Source organism: Drosophila pseudoobscura, chromosome X (genome assembly GCF_009870125.1).
Source record: "Drosophila pseudoobscura strain MV-25-SWS-2005 chromosome X, UCI_Dpse_MV25, whole genome shotgun sequence".
In the NCBI taxonomy this organism is placed as follows: Eukaryota; Metazoa; Arthropoda; class Insecta; order Diptera; family Drosophilidae; genus Drosophila; species Drosophila pseudoobscura.
Genome location: NC_046683.1, coordinates 22396426 through 22404338, shown reverse-complemented (window position 1 = coordinate 22404338; position 7913 = coordinate 22396426). Strand labels below are relative to the sequence as shown.

The window sequence follows — 7913 nt, the reverse complement described above, 5'->3', positions numbered from 1 at the left end:
AAGAAAATTTTAGAAATAAGTCTAATAGATATACATACATATGTACATATATGTAATGACTTTTTTTTTTTGGTTTTTACATATTTATGTCAAGAATATCTAACATTTATAAAATTTTGATACAAACATTTTTCCAATTTTATAATATCTCCAAGGGCTTTATGATTTATGAAACGTAAATATTTAAGTGTGCTCAAAATGGTACGTAATATTACTTTCATGTTCCTGATATTTTGAGAATATGTTGCTTGTCAAACGGTTCTAAAATCGTATCTTATCTTTCTTAAATCTTGTTCAAATTTGGTTTTAAAGTGGTTTTTCTCAGACTGACATATTTTTGACTGATACCTATTCTTAGACTCTGTAAAACTGCAAAATATGTTGCTTTAAAACATCGAGGTGTTGGTGCCTGTATGACAAACGCTACAATAATTGTAAACTATCATTTTTCCCAAGGGTATTTAATGTTGCTTATTCCATCATGTTGCTGAAGCATGCTGCATTCAAATGTTGCTTAAAATTGTTCAATGTATCGAAGCAGCGCCACTGTGCCATTGCTACGCATTTAGCTACATGATGGCTAACATACGTCTGAAGAAACCATACGATTCAAGTGAAAAAATTATAAAACTTGTTATATGTGGAGTGGCAATGGTGGAGTGGTTATATGTGGCAGAGTTGTGTGAGAGAAGGAAACGGGACGAGCAAGAAAAGAAGAGGAGTTTCCGGTACAAAATAGAGGAGGCCGCACGTGCCCTGAAAAAAAATTAGAAAAATTTCGCGATCGTGGAGTCGAGAATCCCTCCACGGCATCTGTGGCAGGAGGCATCAACTGCAGCAGGAGCGGCGGACATCGCAGCAGCAGACCGGTACTGGCCAGGCCGGAAAACCTGGTGCGAGAACTGCCAGCGAAACACCGGCACTAAGGAATCCAGCGGAGCACCGACTGGAGACACGTTTTTGCCACCACACACCGACACCCCCAGGGAAAGGAATCCGAGCTTCAAAGCAAAAATACACACACACACACACATGATTCAAATCACCCACCTTCATCCACACCCACCCAAAATTTCGCACGCCCCCTTCCGACCCACAAAGGAGGAAAATGTGTGGTATCCAAAATTTTAAATGTACGAGACAACCAAATACGCAGAATCATTGAGAATGACTATATATTCTAGATGGCAGAATCTGGATCAGATCGGATCATTATTATAACCAAAAGGAACAAATCAATTTGCAGTGGCTCTCTCTCTGACTCTCTGTCGTTCAATGTTAGTTAGTCTAGTCATTCTGCCGGAGGAAAGTCATACTGAGTATGTATCAGGTATAAATGTAGAGTTGCGACCGTAGCAGCAATTCACAACGTTCCCACTCGCTTTTACTTTAAGTTTAAATACAAATTTATGAAAATATAAGAGAATGCAAAACGAAGTTACAAGTAGGTTTTTGCTTTCGTTGCATCCTACCAATTTTTCCCATAGTAGCTGTTGCAGAAACTTAGTTTTAAATCATACTTTTCACACTTATTCTCACGATAATGCCGGTTTATTTGATTGATATTTTATTCAGATCCGCCTTTGGTATCACTACTCGTTTTTGAACTGAGGAGAGAATTATGATAAATTCAACGGGTATGGAGACAAACTGCCTGGCAAATTCGCAAGCTTATTACGATTTTAGCGCTCTTCGGCTAACGGTACACAAGAGCCCATTAGCAGTACCAACGAGGAGCAGAGCAAAGCAAATCGGAACCGAGCGGAGTGGAGGTAATCATCATCAGGCCAAATGAAGCTTTGCTCATTTGAGTGCGGCAAAAGATCTGGTATTCTCCCGAGCAAAAACAAATATTTTGGTAGTTCATTAAGTATGTTGAAGTACAAGAATTTAACATCATCTGACGTTGCTCAGTTGATGACTCAGAAGCGGGGAATTAAGACAATAGCTGAGCACCATTTGGAAGAGGTTACCAGGTCAATGAATCTATCGGAATATGATCCATGATCTAGTAAAAAGTTGACTGCCCAAGGATTTTCCTTTCGATTTTCTTGTACGCGAGGGGATGTGGTTGAACCGTTAAGTATGGACCTGTACTTTGATATGAATGCTAAATTGGAATTGGGCTCGGGCACATCATTAACACGTGCGGACGTTGCTCGGAACATGAGGAATGTATTCGGACTTGGACTGGAGCTGTGCTGATGATCGTGTTGTATGCTAATATGCCTTGCGACTTTTCCAACAATTGGTGGACATTTGCATTTTCCCATGGTCCAAGGTGCATGGCCCCAGACAGTCCCATGATCATAGAGTCCCAGAATCCAGTTAGTCAACAAGTACTTTGGCTTCTCTGTTCCGCTGGATTTTTAGCTCAATTCGTCAGTCCAAGTATGGTCAAGTTAACGGTTCCGCAAAGAGCCCGGTTCCACTCTCCATAAACACATGGTTCGTGGTACATTAGAGGATTTAGCTATGTTTAGCTGTGGGATGATCAACTCGGTACTCGCAGAGTTTAGGGGCATATTCGAATTTGGTGGAAGTGGATGAAGAACGCCTTACTGGCCACATAAAGTATATATATTCTTGATCAGCATCGATAGCAGACTCGATAGCTCTGTCCGTCTGCCCGTCTTGATTGACGCCTAGTTCTCAGAGAGTTTAAAAGCTAGAGCAACAACATTTTGTATACAGACTTCTATTATACCACACTGCTACAAGGGTACTTCAAAATTTTGCCATGCTCCTTTCCGACTCTGTGGCATCCACAATTTTGAAGAGACAAGAAAACAGACACACTCACTATTACACACACACTATTGTAGAAAATCCCCGTATCTACCAGATTAACGAATTTGATTCAGATCATTTGTATAGCCAGAAAGAACCATTGAAATTTTAGTACCTTCACAGCACGTTCGTACGCTTTGGACGAACAAAAAATGTTTAGTTTTCATAATAATAGCCATAAACATGTGCAGTAAAATGGAAAAATCTGCGGAACGGAACAGAATTTTCTAAAACCCTTCATTTATTTTAAAAGAGTATTGAGGTGGGTTTCTACCGAATATTTGCAACCTTTTTTTTCAAATGCTAGCCACAAATCTAGCAATTTTAAATTTTTATTTAGCAATTTTAGTAACTTTATTATAAAACTGGTCATTTTTATATTTTTCTTCAGGGTTTTGGCATTTTGTATACCTTTTTGTCATCAACTGCACAGATTCCGATTAATAGTGGTTCACAAAGATATCGGAACTTGTATTTAATTCAGTGGTTTGATTATATGAACAACTTGATAGTATTTGACAACTCTTTTAATGTTGGTGGTGTTTAAGCAATGGATTCGCAAGGATTGCACTGATCCAACGCGGGCTTATGTGCGTATTGCTTTTTGACATCCCACCACGGTGCCGCAAAAAACACATAAGTTGCCTTTCGTTCGAAATTCGACCAAAACGGAGGAACGGGAAGCAGCTCTATGCCTACACATTGCCGAACACACGGCGACTGCGACAAGTGATCATTTCTCAATGTTGAGTGTGGAGCAGTCTTCAGCTTGCAAAGTGCACCTACATTATTAAAAATGTACTCGCACTGCATTTCATGGACGGCTTTCGAACTGACATCGGAAACTCAGCTTTTATTCTTCTGTTGGACGAGTCTACTGACATTAGAGTGACATTATAATTATGTACATATATTTGGTAACTTTAATATTCGGGTATTTTTTTTCTCAACTTCAATAAATGAAGAAAACGAATGAAATTCATAAACCTAAAAAAATAAATAAATTAATCTAAATGGTAGAATAAAGCTTGCAGTATTAAATTTTCGGAATGGTATATTTTATATTAATGATTGTTTTAAGATAAAAGGGAAAATATAATTAAACTAAAAAGTCACCAATATTTGCGTTATTTTAATATTATTTTTTTTCTTATATAACTAAAAAAAAGCAAGTGTATTTCAAAATTTCGCCCGCCCCTACCGACCACAAAAAAGACGAAAATCTGTGGCATTCACAATATTGAAGATTCAAGAAAACTAAAAACGCAGAATCATAGATAATGATTCAGATTGTTGAATTTGGATCAGATTGGATCATTTTTATAGCTCAGAGGAACAAATCAATTTGCAGTGGCTACGCAGCGCCCGACGTCACACTCAGACTGATTTTCTGTCTCTCTCGCACGCACTTTTTGTCGGAGGAGAGCCATACTGACTAAGTATCGGGTATAAATGTAGAGTTGCGGTCTCCGCAGCAACTCACAACGTTTTAGTTTTCTCGAATCTGCAATATTGTGTATGCAACAGATTTTCGTCCTTTGTGGGAGCGGAAAGGGGTGGGGCGAAAGATTTTGAGATATACGTTTTATAGTGAGATCTAACAGGAGTGCGGATACGAAATTTGGTTACTGTAGCGTTAATAGTCTCTGAGATTTGTGGATGCCCCAGATTTTCGTCCTTTTTGGGGGGCGGAAGGGGTGTGGCGAAATATTGACACGAAACGGTCAAGGCAAAATACCACAGGAGTGTGGATACCAAATTTGGTTGCTCTGGCTCTTATAGGTTCTGAGATCCTTGAACTCATATTTTGCAATTGGCAAAACCGACCATGAAACCTGTGTGTTAGATAGAGACAGAGCGAGAAAGAATGAAATCTGGTTCAGATATTGCATTGTAGAAGTCATCCTCTACGATTCTGCGTTTTTAGTTTTCTCGTATCTTTGAATTTGTGGATGCCACAGATTTTCGCCCTTTGTAGGGGCGGAAGTAGTTGGGGCAAAGTTTTAAAACATTCTCGTAACAGTGACATATCACAGAAGCCCGGATATAAAATGTCGTTGCTCTAGCTCTTATAGTCTTTGAGCACTAGGCGCTAATAGGGACGGCCAGATGGACAGACAGACATGGCTCAATCGACTCGGCTATTGATGCTGATCAAGAATAAATCTACTTTATGGGGTCAGAAACGATTCCTTCTGGACGTTACACACATCCACTTTTACCACAAATCTAATATACCCCAATACTCATTTTGAGTATCGGGTATAAAAATACCGCGAAAAATGATCAATTTTGCCTTTGAAAGCTTCATTTTTCCTAGACGTTAAGCTGAAGTTACAAACCAGATGCCAGATATTAAAATATTAAATATATTAAAATTAAAAAACAAACACCATACAAAAACAACCATAATTCATTAAAAATTATTAAGCCTGAAAAATCTATTAGAAAACGTCGGTTTAGTTCGAAGCGTAAATATGGTGTTGCATAGTGTATTCACTGACTACCATTACGAAACAAGTAAACTACTTTTTTTTACCATTTACCAGTACCACGGTAAACATGATCAACATACAGCCATGCAAAATATTGTCAGGCAATACTCGCTTAGGCTTTTAAAATTCTAGTTCAACAGAAAAAAATGCAGCTGACTTTCTCCTCCCACACGTTCCCCCAGAGAAATTACCACTAAACTGATTCGCATTCGGAATCGATTTCTCTGAGTTTTCATTTTCAACAGAAGCTAGTAATTTGAAGTGATTGCTGTATTGTCGATTTGCCATCATTTCGAACCAATTGCCATAAATGGAACTCGGGGCGCATTCCGCATTCCTAGTCTGCCGGAGACCTTCGGCATTTACAATTTGTAGGTCATTAGAACTGCCTTATTTTCTAAATGCCCTTTAATTTATATAATTACATATGCATATGTGCAAAAAATCGAATCAGTCTTTGATGTGAAAAGAAAATTTAAAGCCACCGACGGACCGACTGGGACCATGGGCCAAAACGCCAAAACCAATGTCTGATTACCCGATTGTTCGATAGCCCAATCACTGCCTAGATGCAATTATACGGGACACAAGCCCTAAAGCTCTGAGTTCAATTCGGTCTGGTTTAGCTACGCTTTAAGATCGGTTCGGTTTGGTTTTTGGCTCTAGCTATTTCCATAAAGATATAATTGGCGCCAGAAAGCAGAGAGGGGAATTGAACAAACAAGAGAGGAGATATATAATTTAATTTGAAATAAAACGACAGCCTCAATGCTCTGGGCACTATACATACATTGTTTGGGTCTTTGTACCCGTGCCTCTGTATTTATCTTTGACCTTTTCATTCGTGGGTTCTTAGCGTTTACAAGTCCACAGTGTGCCTGTGAGTGTTTTTTGGTATCGTGGCTAAATGGGTCATTCGTCAGGGCAGCTTTCATTTGTGAGCTGGAAAAACTCAACGCGGAACGTAGAACGTGGAGCACCTAATAATAATCTCATTCTCTTCCACTGTTTTTATACCCGATACTCAAAATGAGTATTGGGGTATATTAGATTTTTGGTGAAAGTGGATGTGTGTAACGTCCAGAAGGAATCGTTTCCTACCCCACAAAGTATATATATTCTTGATCAGCATCAATAGCCAGGTCGATTGAGCCCTGTCTGTCCGTCCGTCCGTCCGTCCATCTGTCCGTCTGTCCGTCCCTATTAGCGCCTAGTGCTCAAAGACTATAAGAGCTAGAGCAACGATGTTTTGGATCCAGACTTCTGTGATATGTCACTGCTACAAAAATATTTCAAAACTTTGCCCCGCCCACTTCCGCCCCCACAAAGGACGATCTGTGGCATCCACAATTTTAAAGATACGAGAAAACCAAAAACGCAGAATCATAGATAATGACCATATCTATCCGGTTGCTGAATCTGGATCAGATCAGATAATTTTTATAGCCAAAAGGAACAAATCAATTTGCAGTGGCTACGCAGCGCCCGACGTCACGCTCAGACTGATTTTCTGTCTCTCTCGCACGCACTTTTTGTCGGAGGAGAGCCATACTGACTAAGTATCGGGTATAAATGTAGAGTTGCGGTCTCCGCAGCAACTCACAACGTTCCCCCTCGTTGTTCTTGTCATTGTTTTGGGATTATATCCATCCCTTCGCCCGATCTGCCCTGAAGATCTTGTTAGGGCCATGCCGTTGCCTACTAATTGGACTTGGATTGAACATAGCTGGCTTTTCCTTTTACGTTGAGTTTTCGGGGAGGAGTTCAGAGCTGGAAGAATGTGACGAAGTCGATGGAAAGCGGTATTGGGCAGCTCCATTAGCCATCAGCTTCATCTGACCCATCACACCATCAGGCTCATCAGCCAGGGGTCATGCTAATTTCCATCTTTGGACAACTAAACCTCTATTTTCCGATCTCCAGACCAACCTCAGGCCCAAAGACAACACCGTAGTCGATGGGTGTGCAAATTGCAGTTGGAGGCCGAATAATTTTCTGCTCTAAACTTTCTAATTTGCCTTAATTGAATATTCGTGATACTCAAAAATTGAGACCCCAGCCCATGAAAAAGTTCTTTCGACAGTATCCTCCGGAGCGAAGCCATAATGAGCCTGGGGATTCATCCCTGATGACACATCTGTCCGCTTTTGGAGTATCCGCAGCAGCTTCATTTCCGCCAAAATCATCAGCGGGGCCCATTAAGTATATGAAGTGTGACAAATCCATTGGACTGGCCCCGAACACAAATGACGCTGTGCAGGAAATTTAAGTCGTTAAGGGAATAATTCCGACTCTATGGCTATGAATTTTGATACTTTGACTAAAGTGTCCCTTTACTTTCTTTCTAGGTAACAAGGAAAAATGCACTCCAATCCAATGTGGTTTTATCATCAAATATGCTTCTCTGAAAAGAAGCATAGATGCGCATCACTCCCTATGGATCCTGTATAGCCTGATTCACCTGACTCAACGGCTATGTAATCATTAAACGTGAATGCGGACAAACTTGACAATCAAAACTTATTCAGGGAGAATAGCTAGGCCTGCACCAAACTTGGTCCTTTTTTGATTGACTGCTTTCGTCACGGCAAGTAGCCAGCCAACAGCTTCCAGCATTCAGATCCCACA

The 7913-nt window shown here is 40.2% G+C and overlaps 1 long non-coding RNA gene across 1 annotated transcript; it reads left to right on the top strand.

Moving 5' to 3' along the window:
* The first annotated feature begins 481 nt into the window (after window positions 1-481).
* Window positions 482-3857, top strand: LOC117185051 (uncharacterized). Its single transcript, XR_004470543.1, has 3 exons — window positions 482-1319; window positions 1576-1772; window positions 3182-3857. It is a non-coding gene; the product is annotated as an uncharacterized lncRNA (long non-coding RNA).
* Window positions 3858-7913: the final 4056 nt, after the last annotated feature.